Source organism: Sminthopsis crassicaudata, chromosome 4 (assembly GCF_048593235.1).
Source record: "Sminthopsis crassicaudata isolate SCR6 chromosome 4, ASM4859323v1, whole genome shotgun sequence".
Taxonomy (NCBI): domain Eukaryota; kingdom Metazoa; phylum Chordata; class Mammalia; order Dasyuromorphia; family Dasyuridae; genus Sminthopsis; species Sminthopsis crassicaudata.
Window position 1 is genome coordinate 366,357,850 of NC_133620.1, and position 26,630 is coordinate 366,384,479.

The 26,630-nt window shown below is 37.2% G+C and overlaps 1 protein-coding gene across 1 annotated transcript in view; it reads right to left on the reverse strand.

The window, feature by feature from the left end:
* Nucleotides 1–24,012: 24,012 nt before the first annotated feature.
* SKA2 (spindle and kinetochore associated complex subunit 2) overlaps nucleotides 24,013–26,630 on the reverse strand; it is a 53,475-nt gene continuing 50,857 nt past the window's right edge. Inside the window, exon 5 of the mRNA XM_074261957.1 lies at nucleotides 24,013–24,971. The gene's annotated coding sequence lies outside the window, so the exon portion shown is untranslated. The remainder of the gene's footprint in view (nucleotides 24,972–26,630) is intronic.

Genomic DNA, 26,630 nt, shown 5'->3' on the forward strand with positions numbered 1-26,630 from the left:
ATGAGCAGAACTAGAATGTTGTACACAGTAACACCAATATTATGTAATAGGTCAACTGTGAGTGACTTAGCTATTCTCAGCAATAATAATGATCCAAGACAATCTCAAGGTGAAAATGCTGTTTCCAAAAGAAAAACTGATGGAGTCTGAATCAAAATATTTCTTTTTTTTTTTTTTATTACTTTCAATTTTTTTTTTTTTTTTTTTTTGCAACTCTTGCACTTTCTTTTGCAACATGGCTAATATGGAAATGATTTGTATGACGATTTATGTATAATCCATATACAATTTTTTGCCTCTCAAATTGTGGTATATGATTGTTATGAAATATTATTGTTTCATAAGAAATGAGCAGCAGGATGATTCCAGAGAGGCCTGGAGAGACCTACATGAACTGATGCTGAGTGAAGTGAGTAGAACCAGGAGATCATTGTACACTGCAACAGCAAGATGATATGATGATCAATTCTGATGGACATGGTTCTCAACAATGAGATGATTGATGCCAGTTCCAATGATCTTATGATGAAGAAAGCCATCTACACCCAGAGAGAGGACTGTGAGAACTGTGTGGACCACAAATAGTATTCTCACTCTGTCTTTTGTTATTTGCTTGTATTTTATTTTCTTTCTCATTTTTTTTACTTTTTTGATCTGATTTTCCTTATGCAGAAAGATAATTGTATAAATATATATGCCTATATTGGATTTACATATATTTTTACCATGTTTTATATATATTGGATTACTTGCCATCTAGGGAAGAGGGTAAGAAGAAGGGGAGGAAAATTGGAATACAAAGTTTTGCAAGGGTCAATGGTGAAAAATTATCCTTGTATATGTTTTGAAAATAAAAAGCTTCAATAAAACAAATTTTTAAAAAAGCAAATAAAAAATTGTTTTAAATATAACTCGGGAAAATATTAAATAATTAAAAAAAAAAAAAAAGGATATCCTACTGGAAAGGGGGAAAAAAGAGATTTTCAACCAAAAAATCTTCTCAATATTTCTTTCTATCATCAACTCCTGTGCTCACATGTTCCAAACCATTCAATTATGTTATTGACCATGGTTCATCAATCAGTATAAATGTATACTGAATCCCATATTTCAATTTTAGCATGTCTTAGTTATTGCAGCATGTCCTGTTCTAAACAAAGTCCAATGATATTTTTTTCATTTAATATTACCATATTAGTTATAACTAAACCTTAGCAGCTATTCATTTCCAAACAATCACCATTATCTTTTTTACTCCTGCAGGGGGTGAGGGGAGGAAAATATTGTTTTAAAATTATGTTATAATTTGAGAAATTCGAGAGAGCTCTATTGACTTTTTGACTATTCAGTCAAGATGACAATAACATTCTTGATCTGGGAACTAATATGGAAGCTATGCCCATTAATAGTGCCATCCTACATCATTTCCAAAGAAACGCTGTTACATAGTAGATAGAGTGTTGGACTAGGTTTAAGAGTAGTGTACAAAAATAACCTCATGTCTCAATGAAACTGAAGTTTTTAAACTGACTTATATTGACAAGTGCAGAAGGAGACCCTTTCTGTACAGCGCTAGAACTTTCAAGGACTCTTTATGATAAGTCCTTAAGGAATCACACTGGGGATATAATTTCTTTCATCTGTGTTTGTGCCAAAAATAGTCAGGTAGTGCTGTAACAGAATTTTGGCCTTGTAGTAAAGAAGATCTGAGTTGAAATCCTGCCTCTGATACTATTAAGCCCTAGAGGGGAAATTGGAATATACCTTGCTTCCCACTGCCATTTCTAGATTCTCTCTTTGCCACCTTTACTCAGCCATCTCTCCTTCGAAACTCTTTATATCAAAATTCTCCACCATTTAAACATTTTGGTGCCTAGTATCTACTGGCCCCCATATCATTCTCCTTCCTTTCCCAAGGAATTTAAGCTCATTAATTTCCTTCCTTCCTCAACTTCTACCCTTATACTAAAGGACTTCTATTGATTCTTCACCAAGCTCTTTAACCTCCTAAATCCTCAATCTCCTTAAATTTTAAAAGACTTAGTCCTTCACTCCACTTTAGTCACACCAAGGGATGGTCTAACCCTTAATCTGATCATTATCCACAATTAGAACTTTTTGATATCCATCTACCACCCCCCCCACTGCCACATAGGGCTTCATCATAAAGGAAAAAATTGAAGTTATTATTACATTTTTCCAGATACTTCACCCCTTCCAAAATTATTTGGTCTTTATCATGACTTCCAGTTCCTCTACTCCTTATTTTCTTAGCCTGTGCCTTTGCTCTCATTTCACTTTCGTTCACAGTCTTAGTCTTGTAGTTGACCAATGTAACTATTCACAGTCTCAAATTTCTTGCCCCCTTTTTAAAATCACCACTCATCTCTTTCCAAACCCAAATCTAGATTTTTTTCTTCCATCTACTTTTTTTACTCTGTTTACTTGCTACAGAACAGGGCTGGAGGAAGTCACAAACTGGGCTGATTAGACTATAAATGCATGTTATTCAATTCCAATTGATCCCTCAGTGTAGCAAGGCAATCCTTTTATTCCTCCATAACTCTTTTCCTTTCCCTCAGAAGTTATTCAAAAATCTCTCATTAAACTTCCCATACCATTCTCTCAGCCCCCATTCCTTATCCACCATCACCCCCAGCCATACAAGGCTTCATCTTAACAGAAAATTGAGGCTGTCAACCAAAAACTACCTTTATTTTAAAACCCCCTCAATTCTTGTCCTCTAGTTGTAGCTAGAGGTACATAATGAGGTAATCTTTAATAAAACCAAGCTTTTTTTAAAAAAATCTTTTTTTCTTCAAAACACATGCATAGTTTCCAACATTCACCCTTGCAAAACCTTGTGTTCCAAATTTTTTTTTCTCTCCCCCAACCCCTTCCCCTAGATGGCATAATCCAATCTATGCTAAACATGTAATTCTTCTATAGATATTTCCACAATTATCATGCTGCACAAGAAAAATTGGATCAAAAAGGGAAAAAAAAGTGAGAAAGAAAACAAAAAGCAAGTAAACAACAACCTAGCTACACAGAAACATGGCCTAGATCTTAATGCCCTCATAAATACCATGGAAAGAGTTTCCACAAAACACAGTACTCAGACACTTGACCAATTCTTTTGTGAAGTTCCATAGTTTTAGAGATTACAATCACCTTCAAACACAAAATTATTCAAATTTACCGAGCAAAAGAAGATGTATCATAGAAGGTCTCATTTCTAAGATATATAGGAAATTGAGTCAAGTCTATAAGAATAGGAGACATTCCCTAATTGATAGTCAAAGGCTATGACTAGATAGTTTTCAGAGGAAGACATCTGAGTTATCAATAGCCATGTGAAAAAACTAATAATTAGGAAAATGTAAAACAAATACTGGAGGGACTGTGGGAAAATCACTTACTATTGGTAGATTAGTGAATTGGTCCAACCATACTGGAAATCCCTTTGGGAATTATGTGTGCCCCAAAAGCTATTATACTGTGCATACCCTTTGACCCAGCGATCTTACTACTATTTTTAAACCCCAAAGAGATCAAAGAAAGAGAAAAAAGACCCATACATAGAGAGACAAGGCATTACACTTCTAGAAATCATGGCTTTTAATCCTGGGACTGAGAGGCTAGAAGCCTCTTTTTTACATCACATGCTGAATTAATTTTCATTTCATAAACCTCATTTGCAGTACTAATTTGTGGGGGGCGGTCACTAGAAGTGCTCGTAGCAATACTGCTACAGTTATCTTCATCCCAGTATGGCTCTTTCCCCTATTTTCTGTATTAAAGAAAGGGGTCCAATGACCAATTTGTGTAGTATATTATTTGGCCACCAGATGACACCCTATCTACGAATAACCTCTGTGAATAACTGCTTGCACTCAAGTCTGTGGATCCCCTCCACCCCTTTCTCTCCCCATCTAGGCTTAAAAAAGGTCTGAAGATATGATCTTGAATAAATTTGTTCTTTTAGCTCCCATTCCACGGTTGAAGTCCCTTCTCATACACAATCTCCTATTCAGAGGATTTGACAATTCACAATAAAAGGTAAAATATATTAATTCATGATAATTCACTCTTAGTGGAGATATGATTTATCAAAACACTCAGATATCATAAATGTACAAGAAAATGCATAAAAACTTCAAATAGCAAGCTTCAGTATCCTTAGGAACTTGGATGGACTCCCTTTCTCTAACCCTTCTTCCTTTTGCTAGGTTTTTAGAAATTGTGGCAATTAACTCAGAATGCACAGAAGGAACAGGAAGAGAGGAAGCCCTATAATAGATCCTACCAAAACTAATTATTTGTGCAGGACCCTCATCTTGTCTGTTCCAAGTCCCAGATCTATCTCCATCCCTGCCTCTTGCCTGCTCTTCATTCACAGATTCCTAGATATGCATCATCCTGAAGCTTGTACTTCAGAAGCAATCTCAAGTCTCACTCTACTCTTCTTGGTTGCTAGGATACCAGCATCTAGCATTCTATTTTGCTCCAGCTGCTTGGAAAGGAAATCCAAAATGAAATATGACCAGATATATCTCTATGGTTTTTTTTTTTCCCTTACATATACACACATAAAGGATTTTATATATATAATATAGTTATAGTTATATGTTGGATGTCCCCATTAGATAGGAATCAATCAATATTCAATTAATAATTATTAAGTATTTATGATGAGCCAGGAAGTATTCCAGGCTCTGGGCATACAAGTACAAAGAGTGAAACAATCCCTGCTCTCATATAGCTTATAATCTCAAATGGTGGGGACAACATAAATATAAAAACAGATAACATAAATATAAAATTAACTTGTGCAATATATTTAAGCACAGGGTAGTTTGATAGGGAGGGCATTAGCATATAGGGGGATCAAGAAAGGTTCCAGGTAGAAGGTAGCACCTAAAATGCATTTTAAAAGAAGAAAATGGATTCTATGAGGAAGAGGTAAGGAGGAAGTATATTCTAGTCATGGAGAATGGCCAGTACAAAGGCATGAAATGGAAAATGGGGCCCCTTTTAAGGGAAATTGAGAAAATGCTAGCTTGACTAGATCTCAGAATACAGAAAGGGAAATAATGTACGACAAGGCTGGAAAGGTTGATTGAACTAAGTTTTCTAAGGCTTTAAAAGCTAAATGGGAGTTTTCATTAATACTGGAGACAATAGAAAGTCAATCAATTTGATTGAGTAGGGAAGACGTGTGTCTGGACTGGAGTGATGAGAGACTTGAGGCAGACAATCTGGACTAGAAGTGATTTGGGCCAAGTAGGAACTACGAGAGTAGAGACAAAGGAATAGATGGTAAGAATATAATAGAAGTAGAAATGTTGAAATTTGAAAACTAATTGAACATGTGAGGGCATGGGATGATCCAGCAGGGCAGAGAATGTCTTAGCTAAACTTGGTTTCTGGTTCACTCACCCAGGAAAATTCCCTATATACAGTAGATACTTAGGTAGATCTTCTCAGTTATAGGTTTATATATTTAGGATAAAGGTATAGAAAGTGACTACATAAAGTATTGATTCAATCATTGATACATTCAACAAGTGCTTATAAAGCACCTAGCATATGTCCATTTTTATCTTTTTTTTTTTTTTTTTCCTTTTTAGGCTGGGGTTAAGTGACTTGCCCAGAGTCACACAGCTAGGGAGTGTTAAGTGTCTGAGACCAGATTTGAACTCAGGTCCTCCTGAATTTAAAGCTGGTGCTCTATCCACTGCGTTACCTAGCTGCCCTGCATATATCCATTTTTAAACATTATACAATTATTATAAAATAATTGTATTTACATTTTTATTGTACTTTTATTCCTTTAACAACTTAGAAATAACTTTTTATCACTGGAGTTACCAAGAATAATACAATTTAAAATAATGCAAGAAACAGTTGGTCAGGAGTATTTTACCTGGAGTCTGTGAACTTGGTTTAAAAAAATCATTTTGGTAACTATATTTCAATATGATGGGTTTCTTCTGTAGTCCTATATATTTTGACACTTATAAAAAATATTCTGAGAAGGATTTCAAAGGTTTCATAAGATTACCACAGGGATTTAAGACACAAAAAGGTTGAAAACCTTTGAATTAGGACAAATTCAGTTGAATAAAGAGAGAAATGTCAAAATATGACCCTGGGAAGCAAGATACCTGGTACACTTAGATATTAGCTTTGGAGATTGAAAGGATCATAGGAGGTATCCAATCTAATCTTCTAATTTTAGAGAAGAATTAAGACTAAAGAGAGATTAAGTAATCTACTCAAATTTACACTGTTAGGAAGGGGCAGGTCTAGGATAGAGCCATAGGATCATAGATTTAGAACTAGAAAGGAATATCATATATTCATGTTCAGGCTTGTCTGACTCTTCCTCAAAACCCAATATGGTTTTTCTTGGCAGAGATACTGAATGATTTGCCATTTCCTTCTCCAGTTCATTTGATGGATGGGGAAACCGAGGTAAACAGGGTTAAGGGGCTTGCCCAGGCTCACACAGCTGAGTGTCTGAGGCTCCACCTAAATGTTCCATGGGAGGAACCTTAGAAGTCATCAAATTCTTTATTTTGCAGATGAGGAAAAAGACCTAGGAAGGTTATCTGTGGTAGGATTTGAACACAAGTTTTCCTGATTTCATGTACACTTGTCTTCCCACTGCTTCTCACTTCTGACTCCAAATTCAAATAGACCGTTATTTTCACTACATAATACATGGCCTTCTTGCTCTTTAAAAGATAAGATACAAGAACATCACAATGCTACTGTTGAGGAGACAGAGAAAGCAGGCTAGGGGTGGGGAAGGTCTCACTTGGGATGGGCAGAGTAGAAGAAACAATCTGATCATTTCTTATTTTAATAATTAAAAAAAATAAATTTGCATTGATATATTTTGCTTTTTACATTGTTTAGCTTTCCCCTTATATCTTTTTCTCTCCCAGAGAGAAAAATACAACAACATACAAGATACAAATTTTAATAAGAATTATTTTTTGATAATCAGGCACTAAGATCAGTTGTTTTTATGATAAAAAAAAAAAAAAAAAAAAAGAATACAAAAGGTATAGAGCACAGGAAGTAGGCCTGGAATCAGGAAGACCAGTTTTTCTGAGTTCAAATCTGGCCTCAAACATTTGTAGCTGTGTGACCCTGGCCAAGTCACTTAACTCTGCCTCAGTTTCCTCATTTGTAAAAGGAGCTGTAAAAGGAGCAAATCATTCTGTTATCTTTGCCAAGAAAACTGGAAAATTGGATCTAGTCTGACATGACTGAACAAAACCAAAGAAGTACAAATGTTATAAAAATGCAAACATAACAAATTTTATAATTATGCAATCCTTAAAAATCATTATTAAAAGTTAAAATTATTATCCTCTAAATTTCATTGCCCTAGAACAGAGTCCTGATCTCCCCACCTTGAAGTATGGCTGCATTTACAAATTATTCAGTTATTGCATTTGGGTTTAAACCTGTGTGTTTGGCTTTTATGGGTTCTTTCTTTATTTTTAAGCACCATTTCTTCTTTACCTTCTCCTTACTCCCACCAAAAAAAAAAAAAAGAGTTATTTCTCTCCTCATTCCCAGCTCCTTCCTTACCTGCTACCTCCAGTAATTACTGAATATTAGCTGTTCTAGAAAATTGATATCTGGATCCCTTGTATTTCCTTTTGTTTTGTATATTAATACTTCTATTTGGTAAAATCTGAGTGTGTGTGTGTGTGCGTAATTAAAAGTGTGACAATTTAATTGCTCTCTTTAACTGACATTTTATAAATTTTTATTAATATGATTCTTATGGGAATTATCTCAGTCTCTACTGGAGTTACAACAGTTTAGAGTGATTTTTATATAACTACTCTTCTGAAATGTTTAGTGCAACAGAGTGATTAAATAGCACTGAATTTAAAACTTCAAATGCTCTAATAAAGGACTTCCTTAATCTTTCTTAAATAGTGGGTTTTATATTTGAGATTTTTGTTGCTAAGGGAAAAAGTCACATTATATCTGAAAATGGTAGTTGAATTTCATATTCTCTGGTCCAGGCATTTTTATTATACTAAGAAACAAGATTAGATTCTTGGTTACTATGGTACCTACAGTATTAAAATTCATAGAATTTTAGTACTAGAAAGAACCTTAGAGATACAAATCAAAAAGTGTTTTATTGCGTGCTTATTGTGTACAGCAGATACTTGAGGAGATGGGATGTGGATATATCCTTTGTCATGAATCCTCCTTCTTTAAAAAAAAAAAAAAAAAGTCTCATTTTGTGCCTCATTTTTCCCCGTTAGTATATTAAAAATACATTTATATGTAGGAAGGCACTGAACAGCAAGAGCCCAGTCCCAGGAGCATGTGTAGAGTTTAGTGAGTCAGCCTCTGGCCATGTACAAAAGAAGGCTCTATTCTCCACTTCAGAACATGTTAAGATGTTCTAGGACTGTTTCCTCTTAACTTATTGTGTGGTGACAGAAAGCCTTGGCTACCAAGTTGATTTGTGTAAATATAAACAACATTAATCTAATTAAGTTCTCCCTTTCTTGGTTGTAGTTGAGGCAAGAATTATAAACTTCTAGTTAGGAGAAGAGACAGGGTGATGGGGCATACAGACAGCAGAGAAATAAAGAGAGACAGAGAAAGGAGATGAGACAGAGTGAAAAAGAAAGACTGAGACAGACAGAGAAAGAGAAAAACAGAGAGAGAGAAAGACAGAGACAGAGAGACAGAGAGAGATAAGGGGATAGACAGAGGAAGAGAAATAAAGAGAAACAGAGAAAGGAGATGAGACAATGAAAAAGAAAGACTGAGACAGAGAAAGAGAAAAACAGAGAGAGAGACAGAGAGAGAGACAGAGAGAGAGAGAGAGAGAGAGACAGAGAGAGACAGAGAAAGAGAGAGACAGAGAGAGATAAGGGGATAGACAGAGGAAGAGAAATAGAGACAGAGAAAGGAGATGAGACAGTGAAAAAGAAAGACTGAGACAGAGAAAGAGAAAAACAGAGAGAGAGAGAGAGAGAGAGAGAGAGAGAGAGAGAGAGAGAGAGAGAGAGAGAGAGAGAGAGAGAGAGAGAGAGAGAGAGGAGAGAGGAGAGAGGAGAGAGGAGAGAGGAGAGAGGAGAGAGGAGAGAGGAGAGAGGAGAGAGGAGAGAGGAGAGAGGAGAGAGGAGAGAGGAGAGAGGAGAGAGGAGAGAGGAGAGAGGAGAGAGGAGAGAGGAGAGAGGAGAGAGGAGAGAGGAGAGAGGAGAGAGGAGAGAGGAGAGAGGAGAGAGAGAGACAGAGAGAGACAGAGAGAGACAGAGAGAGAGAGAAAGATTGAAGCAGTAACAGCAGCCTAGCCCCTGCCCAAGTCTGACATAAATCCATTAGCACATTTCTGTCCCTACTGTACCTGTTCTTTCCTGACAAGGACGGCAGAGAACTGGAGATGAAACAAGGCTTTGATGCTGTGAGTTTTGAAAGGTCAGAAGAACTTTAGGGGTCTAGGAAATGCACGCCACTACAGCTTTTCAGCTACTGAGCCATGTTACGTCCTGCTTTCTTGAGCCCCCACACCGGGGTGATTAAATATACCTTCCTAATGGAAAAGTGACAAGGCAGGACTCCGGAGGATGGTGGAAAAATGGAGTCTGTTTATTTCAAGGGCTTTCCACTTTATGTAATGTAAGAAAAACTGTCTGTGGGACCGCATAAACAACTTGCTTTTGTGCGTTGTTTGTTACCACCCCCTGACTGCTCAGGAAGGCCCAGAGCCCTTAGGGGAGCTGGGAGCCGAACCAGACATTGTCAGGAGGTTCCTCTGGGTTGGAGGGTCTTATACCTTACCGGAGTTCCCCCACTATCTGTGACCCTCTACTGAGCCAGGTAAAAAAAATACAGCCCAGTCTCAAGGACCATAGGGTTCAGTGGACTGATCCAACAGCTGAGAGACTGCTTCCTTCAGAAAGGGAATGAATCATGTAATAGCTATGTGTTCAGAAGTCAACTTTGTCACAGCCACTTTACATCTGTCCCAACACTACCCAGGGACTAGGTGGTAAAGCACAGTGTGTCCCAGTGCTCGGGAATATGTTTGTATTTCTGTTGCTTTATCTTCTTGGTAAATATTACTTTATGAATGCCCATGGTTAATGTTGAGTTGTGTTTAGTCGTTTCAGTCATGTCCCACTTTTGTGACTCCTTTTCAGGTTTTCTTGGCAAAGATACTGGAATGGCTTGCAAATTCCTTCTCCAGCTCATTTTACAGATGAGGAAACTGAGGCAAATGGGGTTAAATGATTTGTCCAGGATCACACAGATAGGAAGTATCTGAGGTTGATATCAAGGAGCTCACATTTTAATGAAGAAGGCTACCTATATAGAGATAACAGATGATAATGCATCTTCTCTAATGTCATTTCTATTGATAAAACAATATCCATTTTGGATGTCGAACCATTTGACCATGTGATTTACTGGGGAAAACTTTCCAGGTGTTCAGTAGCTATTATTGTTAAAGAGGCAAGGGCTGTAACATCTGCTGCCCTTAGTCTCAGTCGTCAAATCACACATTCACAAGGTGACTTTTCTGGATAATGGCTTCTCTGGATAATAAACTGGAAACAGGGTCAGTAATATTGGGAGAGGAGGCCCTGCTATTCTTGGAGCTCTTGGATTCAAGATCCTGGGCTTTCTTTTCCCAGGGTCTGAAGAAAGGTGGTAATTTGAGCTATTAATAGTAATATTAAGGCCAGTCCAGGATCACCTTCCTTGACACTGCTCTTCACCCATTCCAACAATCTTTTGAAGTTCCAGAGTAGCATGACCATGCCAGTTATGCCCGTTTGGGTTTGACTCAGACCATTTTAGTAATTGAGGTTTAGTATTGGAACAAAATGAGACACTCATAAGTCATTAAATAATTAATAAAAGGAGATTTACTTAGTCATAGCAGAGGAAAATCATGTTAAGGATGCCTCAGGTTGATTCACCTGATTGAAGCTCCATTACCCATCTCACTGATCATGATCACCAAGTAGGTATCAAAGAGAAGGGGTCTGGAGTCCCTCATGACTATTTTGATGATGAGGAAATCATGTCAACAGCTTAAGTTTTTAGTCTTTTTTTTTCTCAATAGTATCATATTTTTCCAAATACATATGAAGATAATTTTCAAGATTCATTTTTTTAAGACTTTGTGTTCTAAATTTTTCTCTTTTCCTCCCTTTCCTGCTCCCCTCCCCAATTCAGCAAGCAATCTGACATTCTTTCCATTGGGCCATGGTGCTATAGCTCTTTTAAGAAGTATCGTTTACAGCAAAAGTTTTGTTAACTGGTGTTATGGGCCAGAACTTGAAATAAGGTACTAAGTGGAATTGAGGAGACAATGGTTAAATCTAGTTTAGCATTGATTTAATCCTACAACAAATAATGGTTTCCTAGTGATGTAATGATTGTACTCAGAGTATAACTTATAAATTAGGAGCCTTAGCCAGGATTCATTTGGAGAGAAGGCAAAGGATTGGCAGCAGAAGCTTAAGCTCTCAGAACCAAGGGAAGAAATTCAATTAGATTTTTGATCTTCCTGGTGGCTGGCCTGGACTCCTGCACTTCCCTGATTAAGCCCAAGGCCAGACTGAAAGCTGTCCAGAAAGCTGCCCAGCCCCAGGAAAAAGATAATAAAGGATTTGGACTATAGAAAGCTAACTGGGTCTCAGAAAAGGAGACAAGACTTTGAAGGAGACAATAAAGGATTTGGACTTTAACCCCTGGCTATTCATGTGGTGATTACTGAACTGAAATGAAGGCTGCCTCCAGAGACCCCCCAGGGAAACCAAACCAAGGAGAGCGTAGCAAACTGGGATAAACTTCCTATACGTTTAAGATAATTTTGAATCTCAGGGAGGTTTTTCAGAGCCCCAGAGAGATTGATTCACCTAGATACTTTGGCGTTGTAGAATAGGTGAGAAATGTGCCTCTTTCTTCTTCACTGCAGAGGAGACAGATTGTGGATGTGGAAGATTTCATATACTGGTAGACACAATTGATGTATGTTTTAGTTTTGCCAAACTCCTCTTTCCTCCTTGTTAATATTTGTTACAAGGAATGACCTTCTGGGCAAAAATAAAGGGAGAGATAGATATAGCAGTAAATGTATCAGTAAAAATATGATAAAAAAATTTTTTTAAATGTTTCATTTTGCTTAGGGTTAGAAAGTTTACAGAAATTTAAAATTTAAATTTAAAATAAACAGGGCAATCACATCTTAGAACTGAGATACACAATTTACCTCTAGGAAATTAAGGGGAAAATGTGTTCCACATTAAAATAAAATCATGAAGGATAACAATGATGGTTCATCCCCCTACTGTGGGAAAACTTAATTGCATTGTTTGATTCTAAGCCCTGTGTGGCTGAGAGACTGAGCTTGTTGCTTAGAGACTAGATTTGTTTAATGTTTAACTCAGAACTGCAAGTTGTATTGACTTGCTGCCCCCTCCCTAATAAATAAATAAATGAAAATTTAAAAAATTAAAATCTTCCAGGGAAGCCAGATGGAAAGATTGATGGAAGGAATGTAAAGGGCTTCTGCCCCTTTATGCATTTCAAGCAACCTACTTATCTGGAAATTGTCTCATGTTGGCCAAGCAGTGACTGTTTTCCTTGTTCCTTTGTTTGAACTCTTCCACAATATAAAACTTACCGAGAATAAGGAGGGGAGTTTCAGGTGATAAATGAGCAGGCTATAATTTTTGCTTCTCCTCACTGCTGGAAGACTTAATAAACTTCTAAATTTGTTTTGGTTTTGGCTTTGTTTTCTGCCAATACTATTTATACAGTACATGATAGATAAAAAGAGCTAGAGAAAGGAGTGTTACGAGGCAGCTCTGTTTGGGAACCATAATGCTTTGATTATTTACGAATTCTTAAAAGTGAATTTGCTTCATTAGGCTTTTTAACTATTAGGATGAGAGCTGCCATGAAATTTGAAAAAAAAAACAGTCTGTATACACTGACAGTTGTATTGTTTGTAGGAAATACCATCTACCTATCTTTTCAATATTGTTCAATGAAAAGATAACAGTTTGCTCTCAATCTATCTTCCCCCATTTAGGCCAAGTCTATCTTTAAGGACCTAAAACAAACTAGAAACTTAAGTCACTAAAGGCATTCATTATTTTCATTTTAAAATGAGCAATGTGGCTCAGGGGGTTCTGGGAAAATGGTAGAATAGGTTGGTAAATTTTAAGCTCTCCAGATTTCCCCTACAAATAGAACAAACTGATGAAAAATCAAAAAGACTTGGGATAGAACCCAGGTCCTCCTGGTACAACTTGAGATTTGAAAAATCTCAGAGGCCAGGTGATACAGGCAAAGCCCCCTTTAAGATTCCTTGTCTGATTTCCAACTTCCTTTGGGACTGATCTTTGATTTACAAGATCTGGTCAGAACCACCCTTTTGTATTCCTAGGGGAAAAGATGGTATCTTAGCCAGTTTGGGGCTTGTACCCAGCCCCCACTAGATCTGAGGTGGCTTGGATTTTCTCAACCCCCAACTATCTGCTCAGGTTTCCCCAAAACAGTTTCTTCCTTATCTGAAAAGCATGCCAAGAATTTGGCACTGCCCTAGGCTTCTTGGAGCAAATGAAAGAGCCAAGGTGGAATCATCCCTTGGCAGAGAGTTGAAAGATGCCAGCAAACATGCTTTGCATCAGAGACTTTCTGTCCTGCCACTTTTGGTATCTTCTCTATCTAATGCCTTTTACTAACCAGACTTTAACCTTGTTTCCAAACCTTGCAATAAACATCTTTTTATCAATCTAGGTTTTCGGGCCTGTAAATTCATTTACAGGGGACTCTCTCCGCCACTAGACTGGGTTTAACTGTGTATCCTTGCGCCGAATCCTAAGGGGTTGCAGGGGAGCTCCATGTGACTCCCTGTACCCCAATCCTGCCACTAGACCTCAATTAATCCTAATCTTAATCCCATTGAGGTATATACCTCATCAATAGGTATTTACCTCATCATTTGGTTCCCTGATACCTCATCACAGGAAGTAACCCCTGTGAAGTGCAGATACCTCCTCCCAGCAATTTCGGGGTACAAACGCCCAGTGGGGAGCCTCTGGGTAGCTGGGTGTGGCTGGAGTCTCCCCAACTATTTGTGGAGTCAGGGTCTGAGTCCGGGAAGACTGAGTTACCCTGTGCCTCAGGTTAGTGGTCCTGGGTGAGTAAGAACCTTTGAGTGCAGAAGCAGGAGGCTGGGATACTGCAGGCACTTGCAAGAATGGGGAGCTTTTGATTTAGGGTTCCAGGTCCAAAGAGAGAGCTGAAGGTAAGCTTGAGAAATCATCAGCCAGGTTTGGCTCCCCTGCACCCCCTTGGGATTTGATGCAAGGGTAGGGAGTTTGGGGGAATTCCCTTCTGGCGGTGCAGAGATTCTCTGTAAAGGAATTTACAAACCCAAAAACCTAGATGGATAAAAGAGGTTTATTATGGGGTTTGGAAGTAAGGTTAGAAATCCTGACAGAGAAGCATAAAGTCTCATTAGGGAAATAGGTGAGGGTAAAGAGAGGGTAACACTGGAAGAGAATATTATTCAGTGGGCAGAGGCTTCCTTGGCATCGCATGGCATGTTTAGAGCCTCTGCAAAGGATTTTAGATTGGCTCCTTTTATTACAGGAGCTTTGACTACAAGCTGAAGGGGACTAGTGGGTGGAGTCCCAAATTGGCTCTATCTACAAACTGGGTTTCAGCTTGAGCTGAAATTTGAGTAGAATTGAATGATTTTTAAAAATTGAATAGGGTTGGAATTCTTTTGCTCAGGACTGAACCAATCCCACCTAGATAAACAGAATGAAGCTGTTTATCTTGTTTCTCTTGTGCAGGGTCCCTCACTGAGGCAGAGTGGAAGATTTTTTTCCTTCAAAGAAGGGTCCCTTCTTCAATACCTCCTATAGAAAAAAAGAAATTAACCAGCAAACAAGAACCCCACCATAGAAACTTACTATGGGAACAGGGAAAATTGGAGTTCATCTTCAGGGGAGGATACTGAAGTAAAAAAAGTTTCTACTTTAAAGAGTAACATGAAATGTTTCCCTACCCAAAGAGAATTTATAGAAGGTAAACAAGAATTTAAAAATTAAATGAGAGACATTGAAGAAAAACTAAAAAACAAAAAATCCATTCAAGAAAAATAATATTATGAAAAAAAAGTTAACCAATTGAAAAAGGAGATACAGAGTCTCAAAGATGAAAATAACTCTTCAAAAATTAGAGTTGGGCAAGGGAAGCCAGGGAAGCTATGAGAGACCAAGAAATAACAAAATAGATTATAAAGAATTGAAAAAATAAAATAGAATGTTCAACATCTTATAAGAAAAACAACAGATCTGGAGAATAGATCAAGGAGAGAAAATATAAAAATAATTGGACTGCCTGTAACCAGAAAAAGAATCTGAACACAATAATGCAAAAAATAATCCAAGAAAATTGTCCTGGAGTGATAGAACAGGAGGGGAAAGTTGAAATAGAAAAAAATCCACTGATTACCACCTCAATAAGATCCTTTATGGAAAACACATAGGAATATTATTGCCAAATTTTGAAACCCCTAGATCAAAGAGAAAACTTTGCAAAAAACAAGAAAAAGAATTGTACAGGATTTATCAGCAGCCACAATAAAAGACTGCAGGTCCTGAAATCTTATCTATCAACAATCAAAAGAACTAGGCCTGCGACCAAAAATATATCCAGCAAAATTATCTATAATATTGAATGAGAAAAAATGGACATTCAGTGAACTTGCAGATTTTCAAGACTTTGAACCAAACCCAAACTTAATAGAAAATTTAACATATAAGAGTCAATATCAAAGATCAATTCCAAGGTCTAGCCTTACTTGTGGAGATGAAGCAGGGCAGAGAAGAAGAAAGATAAAAAGTTTCAGTTTTAAGTCATTCTATGCTTTGGGAATTCTTTAAGAGTGTCTGCAGTCAAATTAACTTTTTGCTTCTAGCTTTGAGAGAAGTGGGAAAGGCTAATCCTATTTAAGGTTGTTCAAGACTTGATAGGAATGGATAGTCTTTCTCATGTCCCCAGTCCCAGCAAGTTACTGCAGAGATTTTGAGAAGTTTCCCCTTGGGTAAGATTTGGACCCTCAGTTGAGTTATCTTGATCCCAATGAGAGAGTTCTTTCACTCTATAGTCTGATATATATATATATATATATATATATATATATATATATATATATACTTTTATAAAAAACCTTCTGATTTCCATTTTGCTATTGATGTGGGTTGAGATTCCTTTAAGATTCCTTTCTGATTCCCAACCCCACCATGGCTGAAGAAGCTAGGATCTTTGATTCACAAATCCTGGTCAAAAAACACCCTTTTGAATTCCAATGATATCTGGGCTTTCCCAGCCCCCACCGGATCTGAGCTGACTTGGGCTTTCCCAGCCCCCCACTATCTGTTCAGATTTCCCCACCCTCCCACAAACAGCTTCTTCCTTATCTAAAAACCCATTGGATTCTATTCAATTGAATTCAATGCTAACCCTGGCTGAAACCAGCCAGGAGCCTGGCACTCCACCCACCTTCAAGATCATAAAAAGGCCCTCGACACCTCCATTTGGGAAGCACTGGGTAAGATAACATCTCTCTCTTCCTCCATCCTCTGTCTTCTCAAACCTCTCCCATATGGCTTGGCAATCTGCCATTTAACTGTACAGTGGGAAATTGAGGATTCAAAGCTTTTAATTAATAGGATTAATAGGAGCAAGGCTTTCAGCTCTCTCAGAAAGCAAGCTCGTCTCATACATTATAAAGCTTGCTCCATACATTTTAAAACAGGACTCGGTTTCCCTGATTTGGTCATCCTGCATTAGAGCAATGCCTCCATCACAGCTTTTCACTGTAGCAGCCTTAAAATTCCACTTTTCCATGCTCTTCAGGATGTCTACAAAGACAGAGGATTTTAAAATGCTCACTTTTTTCCTTAGCCTCAAGGCACTTGCCTGCTGTGGACAAATAAAGCTTAATAACTGCTCCGACTTTCTATGTCTCACTCTCCTACCTAACCTTGCAGGTGGGAACTCCTGATATATTGCTCTTACCTCCTATTTTTCTCGATTGGCATTCTATGCCTCCTGCCAACAATTAAAGATTTATTTTCTAAGCTTCAGCCTTGGCCACATTGTAGCTTCAAGAAAGACATTTAGAATGTTGGCTGGGGAACAAAATAACAAATCAAGGCAAATTAAATTGTTAAGAGAGTAAATATGACTTCTGTTTCCATCTTAATTCCCTGAACTGCAGCAGTGAATGAGTTGGGAGACAGAGACTATTTGAAAACTCCTTAACTACTTTCAATTTGGCGCCTCTCTAGAATCTTTGTTCTGTTCTGCCACAGTTATCTTTTACTGCCTCAGTTTCCCTAAACTGATCTCTATCTTGCCTCCGCTTCTTTGGCATTTCAGTCCAAGGAGCCCAGGGACTAGAGAATATGAATAGATTCTCCTTTAAGCTGTCTCTTAATGCAGAGACAAACTCTGAGCTTGAGGAAAATAGCTTAATTAACACCTGAACTTTGGGTAGGAATTCCAATCTCTCTCTTTCTTCATCAAACCCCTAACTTTCTTTTCAAGAGTCACGAATCTCCAATTAGGGTCTGACTTTTCTAAAGCCCCTAACACCCCCACACACAAACCACTAAAGGTTGGGTGGGGCAGAATCTTTTGTCCTTCAGCTGACCCTGTTCTCTGCTAAGCACCTAGTTAGCCTGGGGTGAAGGCTAGCTGCCTTCCCCTCCCCCCTGCCTCTTGAAGATAGAGTGGGAAAAAGGCCACCTGGAATTCCTCCACACCCACCTTCCACAGAGGCTTGGCTTTGTAAAAGATTCCAAGGTGGACCCGCCTTTAAGCTAATTAATCTATTTTTAAGAAAACTGGGGGATTTGCTAAAACTTTAACTATTGCTATATGTTTGAGGAATTTTAGGAAATGTACTAGTCTTTTATGCATGATCTGTTAATTTCTGTAAACAGGGGGAGGAAGGAAACTGATTAAAGCTGATCAGGAAATTGGGAAAAACTGATGTATTTTTCTTAGGCATTTCTGCCCTACTTCTTATTTCATTAAGGTCAGACTGAATTGGAAACTATTTTACTCTTTGCTTAAAATTTACTGGAATATGATTTGCTGGGTTATGTTTTAACTTTGAAATCCCTTATTCAGTCTTTGGGATTATTCTTTAGAAACAACCAAAAATCAGACACCTGTCCAAGGACTGGCAGCCACTCTGATATGTTTCTCCACCTCTGTTACCCCAATTCCTTAATTACTATTTCAGCATTTTGATATCAGGACTCTAATAGTTTGGGGTAGCCTGTCTTGGTCTAATTGCATAATTTACTCAGAAATCTGTCTCCTACTAGCAGTTCCTGTTCCAGAGAGAAGGGGATAAGTGGAGCTACTCTAGGCCCCACTTTTTCCCTCTTTTGATTTGGGGTGCCCCTCTTAGGGCAGCAAGGCTGCCTGGAGCACTGCTACTCAACAGAGGCTGAGTTTAATGCACAAATGACCATAGACCTAAAGACTGTCCTTCTCTGGCTGAGATGCCCCCCAACTGTAGAGATTCAAACAGGGAGGCTTGTGTGTCTCCCTGAATGAAGAATGCTGTTTGATGCTAATAATTCTGGGGTTACCAGGGAGAGACTGGTTCTTGCAATACATCCTTGCATTTTTTTAGTTTTCATCTGGTTTATTTATTATTGTCCTGACTCAGTTTCCCTAATTATTCTGACTCAGCCCTGCCTCAGTTTCCCTGCTTTTCAGTTCCATCACCTCTCCCTGGCCTCCTTATCAAAAGACCTGATAAGCATAAAAGAACTTAGGTTTAGAATATCAGAATGCCTCTTCCATCCCAAGCTATTGGAATGTCTTATCAAGATGCTGTCTCCCCTAATTACGTCATCTCTCTGGAGACCTACTCCAATAGTCTTACTGCTCTTGCCTCTATTTAAGTCTTTCTGATTTACTGTTCATGAGGTTTTGTTTTTCCTTTTCAAAACCCCCCACCCTTTTTTTCTATCAGTGAGGTGGACAGCTCAATTTCCCAGGACTTGAATGACACTGTTTGGAGCTCAAAATGGTCAGCTGGGTATTTCAATTGTAAATACTTCTGCAAAATTGACAAAAATTAAAGTTTTTGTCACTTTCTCTCTCTGTCTCTCTCTCTTGGGGGTGCCCAAAAGGGAATGAAAAGCTATAGAATTGAGGAAAGACTGGGGTTCACTTACCTTGAAAAACTCCACTGAACAGATTAGCTAATCTATTTCCACCCACCTTGAAAGGAGCTTCCTTTGCTGACAGCAAGACACACCCACCAAAGCTAGCTCCTTTCAAAGCAAAGAGGTTGGGAAAGAACAATAAAATTCAAACAGCCTAGGTTTCTGCTACTTTAAATGTGATCCATACCTTGGTAGGACTATTTCTAAAAGTTTAACTGCTATTTTTAAATTGAATTCTTTTATGTGGAATTAGACAGTCTATATAAGTTTAAATTGATTGTATTGTATTGGATCAGAGCCTCTAAAATAATAAGTTTTTGTTATTGTTGTTGTTGTTTTCCTTATCCTTTTGAAAATGTTTCTGTTAAGGACAATATGCAATTTGGGATATTTTTCTATGTATTGGGTATTTTAAAAGCAAACTAATTTGTATGAAACATCTACTTGGATATGATAATTATTTAAGTTATGAACTCATTGGGGAAAATTTTTTACTGCTAGATAAGATTTCTTGGGCTTATAGTTAATGCTTTTTAGTTTTAAAGCTCCACCCTCTGATAGTTAGGGGGATAATTGATTGGAATAAAACTGGGTTAAACTATTTTTGTACTGAAGATTGAGTTTTAACTGCTCATGTTATAATTATGTTCTTACATTTTTTCCCTCCTGTAACTGATTTCTATGATCAGAGCAATAGTCAATAGATTTGTCAATGTAATTTAATTATGTCATACCTTGCTGTTTCCAGCCTGATTATATGTAATCATTGTGTCCTAAATGCTTGGGCAAATAAATATTTAGCCTGGTCATCTGTCTGTTACTGGACAATTACCAGAGGTCCGTAAAACCAAAATTGCTGCTAACACCTGTTGGTTTCCCTTTATCTTGCTAACCTGAGATTCTCAGTTCTTCTCTTCTAAGGGCAACTTCTACCTCCTGAAAGAAACATTCAGAGCAGATGTGCTTTTTTTTTTTTTTTTTTTTTTTTTTTTTTTTAAATACAAATCTCTCCCAGACTTAGACTCCTGTAGGAAACTGTCCCAGGAGACCCTAGTCTCTGTCCTGAGTTCGAGCAGGAGGGAAACTGGAAAAACTACACCAGGGGGCTGAACTGGCCCCCTGGCATCCTGCTCCCTGGTAGGAAATTGGGGTCTGATCCTGTTTCCCTTTATCCCAGGACAGTCTCAGGGGCGGTAAGCTGGGTAGGCACCCTGATACTTGGCACTCCCTCTGATCCCTTCCACCCTTCCCCCATAAGCAGTGGGGTTAGTGGGAGGGAAGATTCAGGATCTTTGCTTATTGAAGAACCAACTCTATTATTTTAAAGAAAAGCACTTTACAAGCAGCCCACAGAAGGGACCTGATGCATTTCTTGCTAAATTCCCCTGATTGTCACCATCTCCACCCTGGATGACACCCCACTTTTAATCTGTTCCCAAGATCTGTTTTCTCTAGGCTTCAAACTTTGGATTCTCAGCTGCTCTTCAGCCTGGAGAATATTAACGGGACAATTGACTGGGGACAACTGACCGGGATACCCCCTAGATGCCCTGCTGCCATCCCCCACACCTCATGCCTTATCTCCTGGCATGAATCCCCAAATCTCTACGACCCTTGTCAGCTTGAAGCAGTTAAGAGGAAATCATCACCCCTTTCCCCACATGCATCTGGAGGTGACTATTTGAGGAGGGAACAAGAAAAGGGGACCCCACCACTCTGAAATTCTTTGGAGAAAATCTTCAACCTTGCTTCAAATGAGGGACACTGCCCCAATTTTTTTTTTTTTTAATGAATTTGTCTTAACTGTTTGAGGGGGGAAATGATGTGGGTTGAGGTCCCTTTAAGATTCCTTTCTGATTCCCAACCCCCCCATGCCTGAAGAAGCTAGGATCTTTGATTCACAAATCCTGGTCAAAAAGCACCCTTTTGAATTCCAATGATATCTGGGCTTTCCCAGCCCCCCACTATCTACTCAGGTTTCCCCACCTCCCCTCAGATAGCTTCTTATCTAAAACCCATTGAATTCTATTCAATGCTAACCCTGGCTGAAACCAGCCAGGAGCCTGGGACTCCACTCACCTTCAAGATCATAAAAAGGAAACTCTGGAGTGCACTCTTTCCAGAAGCCCTAAAACATAGTATCCTTCTGGCCATGTTAGGGTTCCTGTCTGCCCGGCGACCAGCTCTGGCCTTGGCATCTTTCTACCTTTACCCTTACTTCCAAACCCCTACAATAAACCTTTTTTATCAATCTAGGTTTTTGGGTCTGTAAATTCCTTTACAGGGTACTCTGCACTGTCACTAGACTACATTTAATTATATATCCTTGCACCAAACCAAAAGGAGCTCCCCATACCTAACTCTCATCACTATAACTTGGTTAAATGGGTTTGTTTGTAAATCTATAACTGGTATTTGGTAGGTAAGGGGTTAATATTTGTGTATAGAACTTGAGATATTCCCTTCCCCACAAAATGACAACACAATAAAGTTGGATAGAACTGATCATATTCGCTAGATGAATAATATTTAAGGGAGCAGATATTTTGCTCTGAGGACAAGAGTGATGGCCTCTGGTTTCCATCTCCAGGCAAGAATGATAATGTCTATTGGAGAAGAGTGAGAGAAGCTAGAGATGTCTGTTTTGTCTCCTTTAGCCAAACAAGGTCAATATCATCTTCCCCATGGGTGGCCCTTCTTACACATGTGGGCCCCCCATTCCATACAGGTGCTAAATTCTTTCTTCACGAGTTTTATTTTTTTAAAACCAGGTTATAGAGCAGCTAAATGGTACAGCAGAACCAGGAACCAGAATTCAAATCCAGCCTCAGTCATTTACTAGTTGTGTGGCCTGGGGCAAATCACTAAACCTCAATTGCCTCTCAAAAAAACCCCCCAAAACCAAAACAAACACAAAGGGTTTTTTTTTTTTTTTTAATAACTTACTATTTATGCTTTGAAATAAAACTTATTTTTTGAAATGTAACTGACTAGGAAGAGTTAAGGGTGGACAATTGGGAGAGCAGTATTGCAAAATAAACAAGACCTAGAAGGCAGCCTTTCTTCCACATACTGGATAGATCCTCTATGTGTGTTTATTTTTCACATATGTATTTTATTTTTTTACATGTACATTAAGTTTTTAAATACATATTTCTTTATGAATTATGTTGGGAGAGAAAAATTAAAACAAAAGGGAAAAACCATGACAGAAAAAAAGAAGTGAATATAGTGAGTGCATGTTTGTTTACATTGAATTTCCATAGTTCTCTCTCTGGATGCAGATGGCATTTTTCTATCCAAAGTTTATTGGGATTGCCTAGGATCACTGAACCGTTGAGAACTGTTAATGTGTACAATGTATTCCTGGTTCTGCTCATTTCTCACAGCATCAGTTTGTGCAACTTCTATAGAAGAACTATAGTATTATGCCTCAGTTTCCCTAATTGCAATACCTCAGTTTCCCTGGTGGCAACCCTTCCCTCTCCCTTCCTGGCCATTAAGACTAAGATAATTAGGGCTGCAGAGCTCTGGCCACTCTGGTATTTTAAAAATCATAAAACTCCAGATGGCTTATCTGAAATGTTAGAGCATCTTCTGGTCCAGACTTCCTGACTCCACTTGACCACCTTCTTATCAGAATTTATGATCTTTTCTTTTTTACCCCCAACTTGCCAGAACTGAATTATGATCTTTCCTGGAATTTCCACTCATACAATGCTCTGCCCCACCCTTGCCTTTGTTTCCCTGATTGCTGGAGCCCTGTAAGAGTCTCTGGATTACTTGCTTATTGCTGGATGCTTTGAGACAAGAGTCTCATCCAAGCCAGTTAGTATAGTATTCTCCACTATTAAAATATTAAAAATCTCTAATCTCTGTCTTGCCTCAGTTTTCTGGATTAAATAGGAGAACAAGTATTACACGGGTTAAGGTATGGATGAGTTGCTGTTTGAACAAATGTAAGGGATAACCACATAGATGAAACCCTAAATTCAAACATGATTATTTCTACGCCTTGTCCTTTACTGATTCAGACTGGCCTTACTGTTTGCCCAGTAATAGAACTTTTTTATTTTTATTTTTTATTAATTTTTATAATTATAACATTTTCTTTGACAGTACATATGCATAGGTAACTTTTTTTCCAGTAACAGAACTTAAAATAAAATGCATGACGATTACTGAGAATTTGTTATAAAGATTTGATTGTAGAAGTAAATGTATATTGGCTGTATGAACAAGTGAGTAGAGGAATAGAGCTTTTTTTTTTTTTTTTTTGTGCTTACTATATGCAAAGCACAGGGGATACAAATAGAAAAGCAACGAAGTCCTTGCTTTCCCATTCTAATGGGAAATCGAACATATTTGGAAGGTTTCAAAAATCATATGTAAAAGTCCCATGATCCTCAAAGTGCAGTGACAAAGCAGATGATATTTCTTGAGTTATTTCCATGATAGTCATATCATGTCATAAAAACAATATCCTACTTTACTGAAACATCATATGTTTCTAAAGAATTCATATCTTAATTTAGGTTCATAAATTGAAAGGTGAGAGTTTTTGATGTGTTATGTCTAGAGTAATGGAATGAGTGCCTTAGATCTCACTTCTGATTTTATGTCATATAATTTTTATTTTTATCTGTTTGCTTTAATTTTAAATATTTTACGTGGATTATTAGGATTATCTTTAACCTTAAAAAAACTTTCCAGAAAAATACAATAATTTTGCTTATTAGAATCTTTTTTAATTTAACAAATTCAATATAATATTAATTATTATGAATATTGCACTTCTAAGACATGATACAGTTATGGACTGACATACAATATCTGAAATAATATTCTTAAAATGAACACCAGGATTATAGAAAGCAAAGAGTAATTAGTACCATCACAATATACCAAGTAAAATAGCAAAAGGAAACACACAAAAAGCTTTTTTGTTTTTTCCCATTAAAATTGTGTCGCATCTTAATTCTTAAAACACACATTAATATTTATCTTCCTATTTGAAAAAAAAAATACAACTGTAAATTATCAAGTCTAGAAACATTTTAAAACCAAGCAATGACAATAAAACTTTACACGCCAATGATTCCCACCCACAAGGAATTTGTCTGTGTATACAATATTTCCTTCATTTCTGGGATGTGGGTACAACTAATTTAAATCTCACTTTCCTAAAGGGAAAAACTAAGATTAGAAAGGTTAAATGTATTTCTCAAATATAGTAATTTATTAAACTCCAAAAGACTTCTCTGACGTAAAGCTCCAAAGAAACACTCTATGTTCTATTTTCATTTTGAGTTTCTACTTCACTAAATAGAGAACCTAGATCAATTCTCAGGATACAAAAGTCAACCATGATGCAGTTAAAAAGAATACTTAAATAAGTGGCTTACAGATGTTTTCTTTTAAGTTTTAATGCACATATTACAAATGGTTATACAACACAAGCAATTCTCACAATACGTTTATTACTATTATCATCACTGTCGAAATAACAGCTTCCTGGTACATGAGGAGATAATGGTCATTCCATGCATAAAAATGAAGACATCCTTTGTTCTTCTTACTGTTTCCAGCTTACTATTTCAGCTTTTTTCAGACTCCATAGCTTGGACTCCTGGCTTTCACATTCATCTGTATCATCTGTTCATTGGCATCATATTCAGAAAAGTTCTATAAAAAGGGGGTAAAGATCATTTAAAAAAGATTAGGAATTACCAGATTTATCAGATTACCAGAATTATCATGTTGGTCAAATTTTCCTTTCAAATGTAGACATCTATTGGCAATATTAAATAAAAACTCAAATTTGTTCATTTTAAAATTTAATTCAGTATTTAAAAATAAAATTTTACTATCAAGTTTCCATTTATCCCAATAAATAAATGTACAAATCACATCACCTAAAGTTCATTTCATTATAAGAGATCCCACTGAGAAATTATGGATTCAGTAAGCAGAGACAATACTAAATATAAATTTGGGTATTATGTAAATATGGGTGTATTATGACAAAGCTTTTCCTTAAACCGGTAACCAGAGTTCTGGTCCAGAAGTTTTACTATCCTCTCACAGGAGGACTAATGGAGTTGGACCATAGATACTACAGTGGTAGAAATTTCCTCAGAGTTTTCAGACTCAACATGAACTCTCACTGTCAAAATACACTGAGTATACCAAACTGAATAGCAACCCCCTCACAAGCTTCAGTGGAATATGGAAAATTGAAAAGAGAACAAATATGTTGATCAGTGCCTTGTAAATAGTATGTAGTAGAAGCTCCAAAATAGTCATGAAATTTAACCAAACTGGGCCATCAATATCAAGAGTTGCTAACACAGCATGAAGCTAATTCTATTAGGGCCAAATGATTACTTGAAGTTTGTTGCTAGACTTAATCTTTGAGTCCCTCATTAGACATTCTTGCTTTTGGACTCTTGAATTTCTTAATATAAATTCATGGCAAGTGGGTTTATTCAAACCTTGCTGTCAAGAATCCTATGGCATTTACCAAATGCAAAGAAGCTCATCACAAACAAGTTATTTCATTTCACTATATTGTCCTAGGTCAAATTTTGTATTTTGTACATCTCTTTCTACTTGGGATGTACCTACCTCACTCTGTAACGTCCAGTAAAATAACATGAAGCTGTAAAAGGCTCTAGTAGAAATTCTTTTGCCCATATCAAATGATATAGCCCTAACTAACCTTTGCAAAATTATTTACCTTCAATAACTTCATAGTATAGTTCCTATTTATCTGGAGCTATTATATTGCTTCTTTGAAGTCTAAAGAATACTATTGCTAAAATCTGAATGAATAGGAATTGATTACATAAAGTTAAAATCTTAGAAAGTATAAAAACAGCTGCATCTCCTTGCTTCTAACTTATAATGTGGTATAACTCTGAGATATATTATCTATTTTTATCTTACAATTGTGGAAAAAGAAAGACAAACATCATTGATGCAGATGAAAAATTTAGGTTTAATTAGAAATGTACTTAAGTAGTTGTACCTGTTAGTTAAACATCAACTATATTAAAACTAAAATTATTATATTGATATATAGGGTTTCACTGGTTTATCTCTGAGGTCATTTCAAGGTCTAACACGCTGTTTAAAGGAATAATACTAAATAAGCAAAGCAAAACCTTCATTTAGGTCAATTCATTATTCTAATTTAACTAGGTATACCCATTTAGGTGCAACTCCACTTTAAAATCAGGTACTGTACAGATTCTTTTATGGCTGAAATGGAGGATTTGCACTTAAAGGTTTTAAAAAATTCAGAATTCTATACCAGGTTAGCTACTGTTATAGTACTTGGAC